Source organism: Bactrocera neohumeralis, chromosome 5 (genome assembly GCF_024586455.1).
Source record: "Bactrocera neohumeralis isolate Rockhampton chromosome 5, APGP_CSIRO_Bneo_wtdbg2-racon-allhic-juicebox.fasta_v2, whole genome shotgun sequence".
NCBI lineage: Eukaryota > Metazoa > Arthropoda > Insecta > Diptera > Tephritidae > Bactrocera > Bactrocera neohumeralis.
The window spans coordinates 74,356,507-74,371,662 of record NC_065922.1 but is presented as its reverse complement, the minus strand read 5'-3'; the positions used below and the strand labels follow the sequence as shown (position 1 = coordinate 74,371,662).

The 15,156-nt window shown below is 30.3% G+C and overlaps 2 protein-coding genes across 3 annotated transcripts in view; one reads left to right on the top strand and one right to left on the bottom strand.

Annotated features, from left to right (window-relative positions):
• The window catches only part of LOC126757897 (calcitonin gene-related peptide type 1 receptor), a 160,421-nt gene extending 155,618 nt beyond the window's left edge, over positions 1-4,803 (bottom strand). For both annotated transcript variants that reach the window (XM_050471800.1, XM_050471801.1), the window contains exon 1: positions 4,779-4,803. The gene's annotated coding sequence lies outside the window, so the exon portion shown is untranslated. The remainder of the gene's footprint in view (positions 1-4,778) is intronic.
• LOC126757896 (uncharacterized) overlaps positions 1-15,156 on the top strand; it is a 284,736-nt gene that overhangs the window by 54,212 nt on the left and 215,368 nt on the right.

Genomic DNA, 15,156 nt, shown 5'->3' with positions numbered 1-15,156 from the left:
ACAGTAAAAGTAAAAAAATAAAAAAAGGTTAAAGAAAATATTAGAAAAAACTTTAAACATCATTTGAGACTGTGTTTTCAGTTTCCGAAAAATTGTTAATTTTTAGAAAAAAATTGTGTAAGATAAAAAAATACATTTTTAGAAAATTTAAACATATAACTATTTGCAAATTAAAATTTTTTTTTAATTATTTTTGAAAAATAAAAATAAAAATTAATTGAAAATTGTTAAAATTTTTCCAATTTTTTCAATAATTTTCATTTAATAAAATAAATATATTTTTAAAAAATTTAAACATATAACGTTTTTCAAATTTAAGAAAAAATATTTTTCCAATAATTTTTGAGAAGTAAAAAAGCATAAAATTCAACTGAATTTAAGATTCTTTTTAATATGTATGTATATATGTATGTATTCAAGTATGGAGGAATTATTAAAAAATTAATAAAAAAAGTATAAAAAATTTAAAATTTTTCAAAACCAAATTTTTGAAGTTATTAAAAATATTTTGGATTATTTTTTTAATATTTTTTTAAGTACGATGCTTTGAACAATGTAAAAAAAAATATTAAAAATATTTTTAAGCAAATTTAAAAAAAAAAGTTTTAAGGGCGATGCTGTGAAACTCTACAAGTAATATAAAAAATATATAATTTTAGTTTTGCAAAATTATTTTAAAAAATTTAAAAACAAAATATTTTAAAGACAAAAGTAAAAAATATATTATGCAAGCAAAAGAAAATATCGAAAAATTAAAAAAAGAATCATGTGAGATAGAAACAATTTTTTGAAACTTAAAAAAAAAAATAAAATTTAATTACTAAAAGTATTTTTCAACAAATTTTTAAAAATATTTTCAGATGATGCTTTTTAAACTTTATAAAAAAAAAAAATTTAATTCTTTCTTTAAATTTTTTTTAAGACAATGCTAAAAAAATTATTAAAAGAATTTTTAAACAAATTTTTAAAAATATTTATAGGTAATTCTTTTAAAATTAATTTTATTTTTGGAAAATTATTTTGAAAATTTAAAAATAATGTTTTAAAGATACAAGTAAAAAAAATTAATAGAAAATAGCTAAAAATGTATTAAAATATTTTTTTCAATTATTTTAGAAAACTAATTCCGAGAAAATTTTTATTTTTCTTTATGTTTCAGAAAAAAACCTGGAATTTTTTAATTAAATTGCATATTGTTAAAAAAATGTATATACATATGTACATTAACTTTTAATAATAAACCATACGTATTTCGGGAGAAAAACACACACTACCGCTCCTGCGCCTAAAAGTACACCTTCACATTAAACCAATTCAATTTACTCTAGATATAAATACTGCTCGTTTTAAATCCAATTTTAAATATTTGCCACTTCACTACACGTTGCACGCAAAACATTTAATTGAATAAAATTCGCAAATACACAAATTGGTTAGCATACTTTCGGGCTTATAACAAATTAACAGTACGTGCGATAATAATAATTAAAAATGCGATTTCAGGCAAACCAATTAACACAAGCAGGTGGATAAATGTGCGCGAAAAAGTAAAAAAACCAAACCAAAGAGCGAGCAAAATTTGTAAAAATCCGCAACGCCGCAAACGTTGCATACTTTACGCCGTATAGCCCGGTTAAATTCGTTAAATGTGGCTGCGGCTGTAAAATGCAATTAAATGCAGCAACCGGAGGTAGTTACTAGCTGGCAAAAAGCGGGGACTGCCATGAGAGCTGCATTTTCATTACGATGGAAGCGTATGTAGGCGGGACGGTTTCAATACGATGCTGGCGTAAATATAATTGTTGGGGAGTAAATGTGGTGGGGTAAAGCGCGCCGCAGAGGTTAGTAAAAAGCCGGAGCGTATGAAATAGCACGCCAGGTGCCTGGCAGCTAACTAACTGCACATGAGCGGCACAGGCGAGACTGCTGCAATTTTCGGCCTAGCATACTTTTATGGGCTAAACGAATTTTTTATGTAAATATGTGTAAGCGCGGTGGTAGATTTACCGTGTGACGTGGGAAATCGGACGAAAATGTCAGGCGGCGCTGCTGTCGAGCGAACAGTGAGGTGTGCGCCACAAAGTATGCCTCGATAAACAGCAAAATTGACTTGCAACCTACAAGGCGGTCATGTAATGGCGGGGACTTTTGTGGTTGGTTGGCCTGACCCAGAGCCATTGCGTGGCCCCGAGCGCGCGCAAGCAGGATTTTCATCGCTATGAGCGCTGGGGCAAGGCAAGCGTGGAAGGTAAATATTTTCTGTCGGCACACGAAAGCAAACGCACACACAGATATATACATGCGTATATGTATTTACGCTGGTAATATTTTTTCGCAAGCTTATTGCTTGATTGTGTTAATGAGTGTGTGTATGTGTGTAGATTAATCAAAATGTTGCAAATTTGCCGCTGCCATTGGCAACTGTCAAGCCAAACCAAACCAAACCGAATCGAAATGAACGAAATCAAAGCATGGCAAAGTCAACGAAGCACAATGAAATCGAAAACGCTGTCAGTAGAAAAGGCTGCGGACGGATCGCTGTGCGCACCTGCGGCGCTTGGTGACGATACAGCAGCCGGTCTCTCTATATATGTACATGAGTGTATGTCAGGAGAACAGCCACAAATGTGGGCATTGTCACAAGCACACATGGACAAAACGAACCGAAGTGGGTCGCACTCGGCCGCCCAACAAGGAAATCATGCATGTTTACACTACACCGGCTCTAATGTGTTTATTTCTGGGTGGCTGTCTACGCCTGTGTATGTATGTAAATGTGTGTGTGTGTGTGTCTATGGGGTTTACACGTAGCTCAACCACTGAATAGAATGCTATTAGTTATTGTTGCTGATGTTGTTACTTTTGCTCAACTGTATTGGCACAGCAACTGTTGCTGGCATCGCTCTGTTGGTCATCATCGCAAACAACGAAACGCAATTACGGGTGAGTGAAACGTTAATCGCTTTACCGCAGTCAATAATTAATGTGTAGGTGCATTGACGTGAGCCAACGGACGGTGGAGAATGGAGGTTTGCTGACAAAAATCCGAAAAAAAACACTAATTCGGGGCAGACAAGAAGTGAAGAGCATGTTGGCTAGTGGTATAGATAAGTGTCTAGACATGACCGTTATTTTTTGCAACATATATATTGATTTTTGTCGCGGAATTGTCAGGCATGACAGGTGTGAAAAATTGCTAAAAACAAAAAAACTCTTCTGAAGTTAGTTCTGGCAACATATCGGAAATATACTAAGATAAAATTGATAACAAAGAAAACCATTTTTAGCTCCTTTAAAGCATTTTCAATATGCATGTATGACAGAGGTCAAATATACTCAAATATTAGTTTCACTCCAAAACTAATATATCATCTAATTATATAATTTTTACACCTCCAAATTTACTTTAGTTATTGCTTAAACATCGGCGAAACTTATTTTTATATTAAATGCATTTACTCGGTACTGTCGATATTTTGTCAAAAAATTGCCATGCATGACAGAAGTGTATAATTGCGAAAACCCGTTCGGAATTTATAATTGATTTATAACTGATAACAGATAAAATAGATTAACTACAGTTACTTTTATGTATTTGCAGTAGATATACATACATATACATATGATAGAGGCCAAGCTTGGCTACAACTAAATCTTACTAATTTTTTTCGTTACAAAATTAATAAACCATTAAATTATATAGTTTCAACGCTTGAAAATGTAACTCAGCTATTGCTCACTCACAATCAATACTTTTTTTACACCAAAAATATCTATTCGTCGCTGTCATCATTTTGTCAAGAAATTGTCATGCATGACAGAAGTGTAAATTGTTAAAAATCAACAAATAAGTTAGTTTTGACAGCAAATTGGCAAAGTATTACAATAAAAATTACTGTGAAAAACTTTTCAGAAAATAGTTTTGACTATATACTGGTAATGAGTTAATAAAAAAACTGCTTTCTAAAGTCGTCTTTTAATTGACACAAGACAAAATGAAGAAACTGCAAATAATTTGAAAAATTTTCAGTAAATTTATGACTGGAAATGTAGTTTTCTTACTTTTGCGCTCCAAACTAATATTACAGCCAATTATATTATTTTAACATCGCAAAATACATATCGGCTATTAACTAGTCCTGATCGAAACTTAGTTATGCAACAAATGCATTTATTCGTCGTTGTCATGATTTTGTCAGAAAATTTTTATGCATGACAGGCATGTAAAATTGTTGAGAACTCTACAGGAATTAGTTTTGATGACATATTGAATATAAATTAATAATAAAAACTATTCAAATAGCCAATTATATCGCAAAATACATATGTATGTGCTAATTAACAGAGTCATTATCGAAATTTATTTTTACAATAAAAGCATTTTTTCGTCGCTGTCATGATTTTTTCAAAAAATTTGTATGCCTGACCAAAGAGATTAAATTTGATATAGGCACATTATGATTGAAACCCAAAGAAATATAAAATTATATACTATTTTGAGTGAATTCTGCTATTGGTTACCTATAACCGATACTACATATATCTAAACGAATTTGTAAAAGGAAAGATTTTTAAATGAAAAAGTCTGGATGTTTTGAGCGAAACAGCATGATTGGCGTATAAATCTTTACCAATCAGAAGCTTATTATATTGAATTTTGGGGAATTTTGGGGTAAAAATTTTTCATATCAGAAATTCTTCACTAAAATTTATGTCCATATTATGTTATAAATTTTTAGTAAAGAAAAATTAATTGAACACAAATAAATTTCACTTACATTCTTACAATTGCACATGGGATTCCTGGAAAAAAAGAAAGAAAAAAATGTTAAACATATTTACATAAACGATTGAACTTTACTAAAAAAAATAAATACAAAAAAATTAAAATTTCCTAAAATTTCCAAACTTTTTGAATAATTAAAAAAATTTAATCAACAAAATTAATAAAAAAATATTAAAAAAAATCAATATTAAAAAAATATTTTTAAAAAAATTTAAAAAAAGATATTTAAAACAAATATTTTAATAAAAATAAATTCACAAAAAAAATGTTTGATAAAAATTTTAAATTTTGCTAAAATATTGAATACGAAGAAAATTTTTATTACAATTAAAAATCAAACTCATAATTTTTCGAATAAATATTTTATCTTTCATCCAAAAATTTAATAATAAAAAAAATAGTAAAAATTTTATATGTATTTTATAAAAATTAAAAAAAAAATTAATTTTTAAAATAATACCTACAAAAAAAAATATAAATAAAAATTTTTTGCAACAATTCTTTTTTTAAATTTCGATATATAGTATATATGTATATAAATAAATTACTTCCTTTTTATTAAAAACCTCTTAATTAATAAAAATATATTTAAAAATGTTTAAAAATTCCCCAAAATGTCTATACTATAATTAACAATTTATGCTCTTCACGTCATTTTCGTAAAATAAAAGTCAATACATTGACCCATGCAACCATTGACATTCGCAAAGTCCAGCAGCATCAATGTCAACCAGAAATCCAATATTTGCAAAAAGCGCCTATTACTATGCAATGACTTTTCACTAAGCCTACGAAAAGTAGGTAGCAAACGCGATTGTGCTTAGCATTAGTGCTGTAAGGCGTGCACATATTGAAACAAGCGCCTACATACACTGGCTCGTATATCGTGTGCGACATTTCAATTTAAAAACGCCATTGAGTGTGAGAAGGACGTGCAGAAAAAGGGCAAATAAAATTGCAAAATTACAATAAAAATGCTGAGGTATATATGTATGTATATAGGCGTTACAATAGCAAAAAAAATGCATACTAGCAGCTTAGGTATAGTTTTAGGCGCTTTATATGCACGTCCATTAAAAAGTGCGGCCCACCTGCCAGACGTGCTGAACAAACAGTCTTTTGAGAGCGATTTAGTATTTCTTTTTTGCTGCAAGTATTGACATGTGTGTGTAGTATGTTCACATATGTTTGTGTGCTTTAGTGGCAGTGGGTGAAACTGCCGCAAGAGTCCTTTTGCAAATAAATGACGGCTCACACACACAGAGGTGGAGCGACATATATGCAAAACGCCTACACACGTAAGAACAAATGTCAATGGGTAACTCACACATACAAAGCCATGCGCACACACTCAAGACTCCACTTGAGGGTCACTTGCAATTTTTTCCCGCTCACTTTGCCAGCTCGAGCTGCGGCTAACAAGCAACATGTTGCATGGCCAGCAGTGAAAGAAAACCTGCCTGCAAATATATGTTTGCATTTCTTTTGTTACGTTTTCCAACTTTTTTGCATGTGCAACGCCCTTTTCTTGCCCTCAACCATCAAAGAGCTTACACTGCTGGCCATTAAATGTGATATGTTGCAGATTTTCTGAAGATTTATCGCACTTGAGTGGGCATGTGCTTGAGGCTGGCGCGCTTAATGCAGCAAAACTTAGCAAAAAATGCAGCAAGCAGCAAATGGAGTAAGTGAGCATAGCCTTAGGCGCGAGAATACACACACACACACAGGCGTGCATAAATTACAATATTGAAAGCTATTGTAAATAACTCAGAAATCCAATCACAAGCGATTTTGCCAGCAATTTCATTTATTAAAGTCACTTACAAATCGTTATTTATGGCTAGAGCATACTTTGCGGCGCAATTTCAGCAAACAAGCGCACAAATCACCACAATATTGCCATAAACCACTTTTTAGTTAGTAATAAGTGCTTTGTGTGCAAACTAATTTCATGCACTGCGTTGTTGCTGATCTTAAGTGACTTAAGTGTTGCCTACTTTGAGGCGCGCACAATTCCAGCTGCTTGTTTTGCGTTCTTTACGCGCTTAAGCAACGCTGAAGACATCAAAAAACATTGAGTAATTTATTTTGCATAGCATTTAAGAGAAATCTCCAACATAAGCGTATTCAAATTAGTTGCGACCGAAAACAAAAAATAAAAACAAACACAGCGCAGTTGCCATGAAAGCCAAGCACTTTATACACCGTCAGACACTGCGTCATTAGTCTGCATATATATGCGAGTACGTTTTTGTGTTTTTCTTAGCTAACACAACACACCTGTCAATCGTGCGCCTTCAAGTATGCTACAGCCAGGCACTCAGCTAACCGAAAGCATAAAATAAACAACAACAGTCACTCATCATTAGGCGCACTGCCTATCTACTTAATTATAAATGATGTTATTTACTTTTTTTGCTGTCTTCAACACTCACACCGTTTCTTATTAAACGTTTTCAATTAGTGGCGTGCTCTCACACTCTCTCCCCAGCAAAGAAAAATGCTACTTTCATTTGTTTTGGCACAAATTTGCTTTTATCTCACAAATTAATCATTTATGAATTAAATTCATAAGATAAAATATAACGCGCAACAAATGTATACACACACATACACATAAGATATAATATTTACATACAGTTTTCATTTATGTAGGTGTTTTACTTGTTGAGAAAAATGAAATATAAAATACGATTTCGTCTTAAATGCAAGATTATTAAGCATGAGCCTTGAAACGTGTCGCTCAAGGCATTTTAGCTGCTAATGCAAATAAATAGAGCGGGCATACATACTATATACATAGTATATTCCCGATAGACGGGAAAGCAATGTTGCAATGGACATTTAAAAAAAAAGTATTAGTTGTAAATAAGGCAAAAAACAGTAAGCAGGAATATTGTAAAATTATTAAACTAAGAAAACAGGAATTATTTTACGCATAAAAAAACATGCTAGAGTATTCATTATTTACTACAAAAAAAAAAACCAAATAATTTTCTAAAAAAAAATTTCAAAACATTTTTTTTACTTTTTCGTAATTTTTAGATTATTTCATTTTAAAGTATGAATAAAAACTAATTACAAATTTAAAAGCTCGAATTTGGAGCATCAACACAAGTAGTTTCGAAAACATCGCGTTCTAAGTTTCGTCCACAGCTCAAACCGATCCAATTGCAATGATACCAAAAGGGCTATAACTTCGAAAATAATTTGGTTTTTGAAAAAATCTTTAAAAAAAAGTTGAATATCTAAACAATCGATTTATGCAAAAAAAAATTTATTTTTTTTTCTAAATTGCTGGACTAGAAAAAATTTTAGATCAGAGGAATGTCACGGCCTAAATTTGATTAAAATCGATCGAGCGTGTCTCGAGGTATGTCACTGAACTCCACCTAAACGGCTGGACCGATTTCGATGAATTTTTTTGTGTGCGTTCAACAAGAGTCGAGAATGGTTTAGATTCACAATTTCCACTACAAAATGTTTTCTTTTTTTATTAATTTGTCATTTGTAAGTAAGTGTTAATTTTGGATTTTATTAATACTAAGCACAAATGTGCACCCTTATAAGGAAAACACGCACTCTCAAATTTTAAATATTCGATATATGCGGCATAAAGTCTCCCGGAAGTTCGAAACTCTTTAGAAGAGGTATACGGGGGCTGAGGTAATTATGTCCCCGATTCAACTCATTTGTGACATATGACATACTACTATCAAGAAAGGATTCTTTCTGAATTTCAACTATATGTCTCACATTCGTAAAAAATTGTATCCTGTTATATCAAATCATTCTTGATTTGTATACCGAAAAGTGTAATTTTTAAATAAAACTTAAATCAGAGCAATGTCACGGCCTAAATTTGATTGAAATCGATCGGGCGTGTCTCGAGATATGTGATTTCACCTAAAAGTAGGCGGTGTCACGCCGATCATCAAATTTTGACCCGAATACTTGATACTTGAACCGCTTGTAATGCAAAACTTTACAAAGCAGCCCAGCGGGTCTGATGTAGCACTTTATATAAGTTAGTATAAAATATAGATATGTGCATACATACACATATAAATGCCAGCAATTTATTTGTTATTACAAAAAAATTGTATCCCAAATGGTTTTCCACTTTGTTTTTGCATATGAATCTATACTTTCTTTTACAGTTGGTATGTATATACAAATATATTTATATTTACTATTTATTTTGAGCTTCAATTAAAAATTAATTACAAATTCATGCAAATCCGCTTTTAAGCTGCGTTTTTCTGCTGCCTATAGAAAATTCCTTTTAAATGCTAAAACACCCACGACACCCAACACTTTAACCCATAATGGACGTCACTTCGTCACAGCCAATAATCGCTTTAAGTCGCTGGCAATTAAAGAGGCATTTGCAAAAAACAACAACAAAAGCATTTTTTTATGGCGTCACAAAACAGCGTAAAATGTGAAATTAGTACACAAACAAAAAATATCAAACAAATTGCAAATATATAAAATGTAAGCCCGCTGCCTAATTACATTGCGGCCGAGCGCACAGGCACAGTGGGCCCTCCGAGCGAAATGGTGCGCCTTAAATAAACAATTTTTCAATTATGCAAATGTACTAAGCACCTTCGGCATGTCCGCTGCGCGGGCAGTGAGTTTGAAATTTGTAGCCGCTTCAAAATTTCCGTTAACTGTGTATGGATGCTGGGCCGTACTTTCACTAGTAAGCGGTCCATTAAACACACACACAGCTAAATACAAATTCATAAGTATGCATGTATACATGCTGACTTTCGCCACGGGCTCACAAATCTGCGCTTTTTTCGTGTATTTGAAGATTTTTCTTTCGTTTTCGACAGCTGCTTCTGAATTGAGCTGTCAGTCGGTTTTCAACATCCGGTAGTCATGCAGTGTGGCGCTGCGGCCAAGTTTTGAGTTTTGAGTATTTAGTGGTGTTAGTGCTTTCGCGCTTGATTCAACTAAGAGGATGATAAATTTTCAAAATAAATTTACGGAAATAATAAAATTTATTAAATGTGAGCAAAAATATTGAAATTTTTTAAGTACTCGACTGCATATTTCGCTACAAAATTGTAAAGGACTTCTAAATTTGAACGGTAGGTGGTTAGAAATAAGTTTTAAATGAGTTTATGAAATTTCGGAATTGTTGAAATATTTTAGAATTTTTCGATATTCTCCGAAATATTTTTGAAATTATTTTCGAGGCGGAAATATTTTTATACAATGCAAATGTTGCTATAATACATTGAGTGATTTCTGAAATTTTCGGAAATCTTTCGATTTTACTTTGAAATTGAAAACATTTTTTCGATATTTATTTGAATAGAGGTTTTAGTAATAATATTACATTGAAAACCAAAAATTATTACGTGTTACTGGAAAAATGCCCGATTTGAAATTGATTCTAAACAAAAAAACAATAATAATAGTAAGATTAAGTGATTTTTGAAACTTCGAAAATGCTCAAAACTTTTCGAATATTATCGAAATTTTTTTTTTAATTATTTTTGAGGCGGAAATATTTTTGTACAATGAAAATGTAATAACGATTTTAATTTGACAACTATTTTTTTTTCGAATTACGACTATAGTAATAATATTACATTGAAAACCAAATATTATTATGTTTTATTGGAGAAATATTCGATTTGAAGTTGATTCTAAACAAAAAATACCTAATTATAAGTGATTTTTGAAACTTCGAAAATTTTCGAATATTTTTTAAATTATTTTGGAGGCGAAAATATTTGCCTATAATGATAATTTTGCCGCAATAACCATTTTACACGGTTGATTTTTTTTCTTTTATACGTTTGAAGGATTTGATTACATTGAAAACCAAAACTATTACGTGTTGTTGGAAAAATATTCGATTTTAAATCGATTCCAAATAAAAAATAATGCCTAATAATAAGTATTAAGTGGTTTTTGAAACTTCGAAAATTTTCGAATATTTTCGAAATATTTTGGAAATCATTTTCGAAGCGGAAATATTATTATATTAAATATATATTATTTTTTACATATTTATTTAAATTAAATTATATTATTTTTTAATACAAATTATCATATTTGAAATACAAATGTATTTGAACCTAGTTTTTAAGAAAAAATCTTTTTTTGTTTAATAAATTTATTACATTTCACAAAATTTTTATTTTTATTTTATATTTAAAATTATTATGGATATATGTACATACATATGTATCGTATGCATAAAAATTTATTTGTTTTAAATTAATTTTATTTTTTAATTATTCTATACTTTTATAAATATAGTAAGTAAATAAATAAATTCTTATTTTCCAATATCTGCAATAATAATTGAAAATACTCGTCAAATGTTGCTGCTGCTTTAACTTCCGTGCAAAATTTCTCCAACTCAACCTATTCACACATCATTTCACTTGTTGAACCATCATTTTCGCCTGCCATTAAATTGTTGTTGCCTCGTTACAATTTTATTTCCCCACACTTTGACGCTTTTCACAATTTTTTCTTCACCTAACGACTGTAATTTCAATTTGTGTAAATTGAATTTACTTCCTCAAAATGTTTATGCCACTCAAGCATATGGCAGCAAGAGTCACTACGAACACACACACACATACACACACAAACACGCACGCGCCGAGTTTTCGATTTTCGAAAAAGAACTCGAGGGTTGTTTGGCACTTGTGTATGCTAAATAGCGGCTACCTTTAAGGTGCACACAATGACTGGCATTAAAATGTCTATCTTGAGACGGCGGCAACCACTACACCACTGTCCGCACTTGTACTCACAAACATCCTGCAACTGTGTGTGTGTGTGTGTTGCTAAAGCAAGTTTTACCATTTTTGTATGCGATTCGTGCTTATAATTCAGTGGGTGTGGGTGGCATGTTTGCTACTTTTTGCAGGAGCTTATGTAATCTACGCTACAGTTGCCATAGGCCGTGTAGCGTTGCTTAGTGCTGACGCTGGCGCAGTCGAGTTGGACGGACAACGGTGCGGGTGCGGGTGCGCCTTTGAAATATTGAAATGTTAGCTTCTAAAAACTTTATAATTAAATATTTGTAAATGCATCAACTTGTTTGTGTGTTGGTGGCTAAGCGTTTAATGTATTTGCGAGTATCCGTTTACAATTAAAATAATTACAATTTTTGGTAGTGAGCAACTTGAGCCGAAATCATATTGAATAATATTGATTAAATATGAAAGAATAACAAATAGAAATTTGCAAATTATTACTTTTTTTACATTTTGAATTTTTTTTAAGAAAATTTTTATAAATCGGATTCAAAAAACTTTAATTTAATATGAAAACATTATGTGTAAATACATACATATGTACATATGTATATGTATGTATGTATGTATGTTTTGTTCAAATAATATTTTTCACAACCTTTTGTAAATACATACATACATACATTGTTGAAATATTTTTTAAATAACTTTTTACGCAACATCGATTTTTTTTGCAAATTTTCAAAATTTTATTTTTTTTTAATTTTTGAAATTTGAATTTTTTATTTTTTTAAATTTTATATTTTTTTATTTTATTTATTTTGTGATAAAAAAGATGAATATTGGAAAAAAATTTAAGAAAACTTTTTAGTTAAGTTAAAAAAATTCTTTTAAATTTTAATTTAATTAAAAACAGACTATATTTAAACATATGAATCTTTTCGAAATCTCGATTTTTTTAACAAATTTTTTCTTTGAATTTTCAAATATGTATTTAGTTTTTACAAATTTTCAAAATTTTTTTATAATAAAAAACTTTTTTAAATTTATTTCGACATGAAATAACTTAGTTCAAAGAAAAAAATTTGAGAAAATTATAATATTAATTAAATAATAGATTTTGTAAATATATACATACTTATGACACAGTGTTTTTAATGTCCTGTCCTATATTTATCAAAGAGTATTTTAATTGTTAAATTCATCAAAATTAACATTTTTTTTGGTGAATAAAAAAAAACGGGTTTTGTCACTTGCCAGCAGTCTGTCATGACTGCCATTACTTGTCAAACAGTATATTGTGAGTTGTCAACGGTCTGCCATGACTGACCAATACTTGATACAAAGTATTTTAAAAGAAATTTTGTAAAAAATTCAATTTTTGTGACTTGTCAGCAATCTGTTACGATTAACCAAAAAATTAAAATATATTTTTGGCGACTTAGAAAAAATACAACTTTTGTGACTTGTCAGCAGTGTGTCCTGACTTCGAAAATGACAAAAACAGCAGTTTTAAGTTTAAGCTTTTATTTCAGAAACACTGAATGCTTAAAAAAATATATTTCAACCTGTCAGCTGTAAGTCATCTATGACCCAAATTACAGAATATGCTTTTATTTGCACAAATAACTTAAAATTTCTAATCAACCCTTTCGGTATGAAGTTGAAAATCTAAATTTCTAAATTATTTGTTGTATGGCTGTTTTAGACAAGTTCATTTGTCTGTCAGCAACCAATTTAAAACCCAGATATTACGGTTTTTGCTAATTATAGCGCCTTTCAGCGCAAGCAGTTTCATGTCTCACTCAAATTTCAACTCTCCCTACAACTTGCGCTCAGCAAAATATCCTGGCAACCAGAAAAGACTTTTTTCAAAACTGTCTATCAAATTTTAGTTTAATTGATTTCGCTAACAAACCGACAGGAGTATGCTTTTTGCTGGTGTAGGTATACTTTTATGTTTGCAAATGTGTAAAGGCAGATTACACACATGCTCACATAGTGATGATGAGCAGACACATATACATACATATGTAAATCGAGCCACACACACACACATACACGAAGCAGTCAGCGAGTGCTTTAAGCAGCTAATTGCAGCTCAGCCTCATACTAACAAATATGCAGCGATACTGTCTGTGATGCTGGTGACTGGATGAGTTTATGTTTGTGCTATGTATGTGTGTGAGTGTCTGCCAAGTAATGGCTTCGCTCATGCTCGACTATAATTCAATGGCAAATGGAAAACGCTAATTAGCCAACAACTGACATGTTGATACACACAGGCAATAGCAACAAAAATAACAAATGTAACAACATGGCAACAACAACAACAAGCACAATAATAGCAACAACATTATAATCGTGGCAGCAACAACAACAAATACTATCATGGCAGCAACAACAAGCACAATAATAGCAAGAACATTATAATCATGGCAGCACAGTGTACGCATGGCCACAACTCCATCGTATAGATTTGAAAATATTTACATATTTAAGCCTATTAGTGGCGCTTAGTTGTTGGGCGGCTCGGTTGGGCTCTGCGGTGATAAATCAAGCGCTCGGCAAAGCCACTTGTTGGCAGACAAACGCTTAGCAATCTCTATTAGGCTGTATAGCGGGGAAAACTAGGACTACGTTGATGCTGTGTAAGAGTGGGAGGAGAGCGGGGAGCGTTCGCTGGCTTATTAGCCTGGCTGTGGGAAAACATAAATTGAATGTCAGTGATAAAATGTTTGAAGTATTGCGCTAATTATCGACTTGCTGACAGTGAAACGGGCACTGAAAGAGGTAAAGCGCTCTTTAGTTGTATCTTGTTGCTTTGTTGACTTATTACAGAGGACTTAAGGCAGACATTTATTAATACGTAAAAGGAAGCTGGAGTAGACACTAACTTAAAGACAAATATTACTTCTACTATAAAAAAATTATATAAGAAAAAAATATATTTAAGTGTTTTTAGAAATTTTGTTAAAAAATTATTAAGTATTAAAGGAAAATAATTTTTTATAACAAAAAGAGTTTACAAATTTAATATTTTTTTGCATAGTAAAATAATACCAGAATATAACTTCAGAAAAAATTTTGGCAACAAAAAAGTTAAAAAAAATAATTATTTATTACAAAAATTAAAAAAAATTTTAATTTAAAATTCTTGAAGATTAAAAAAAAATATTATAGTTATCAAAAATTTAAAATAAAAATTTTGTAAATTTGTGCATCAAAAAAAATAAAAAAAACTATTTTAAAAATCAAATTTTTCAAGATTTAAGAAAATTTGTATTTAAAATTTTTAAGATTAAAAAAAAAAATATTATAATTATTGAAAATTAAAAAATATACCATATTATTTTATAGATCTAATGTTTGAAAGTTTAAAATAAAAATTAGCTGTTTTGCTAATTTTTTGTATAATTTTTTTTTGTTTTGTAAATTTTTTGCTCAACAATTATAATAAAAAAAGAAGTTATTGCTTTTGTAATACAAACTGAGGTAAAGTAAAACAAAAAGAAATTTTTTTGGCAACAAAAAAGTAAAAGATTTTTTTTGAAGATTTTAAAAAACATTTAATTTGAAATTTGTAAATTTTTTCTCAAAAATTACATTAATAAAAAAAATATTGCTTCT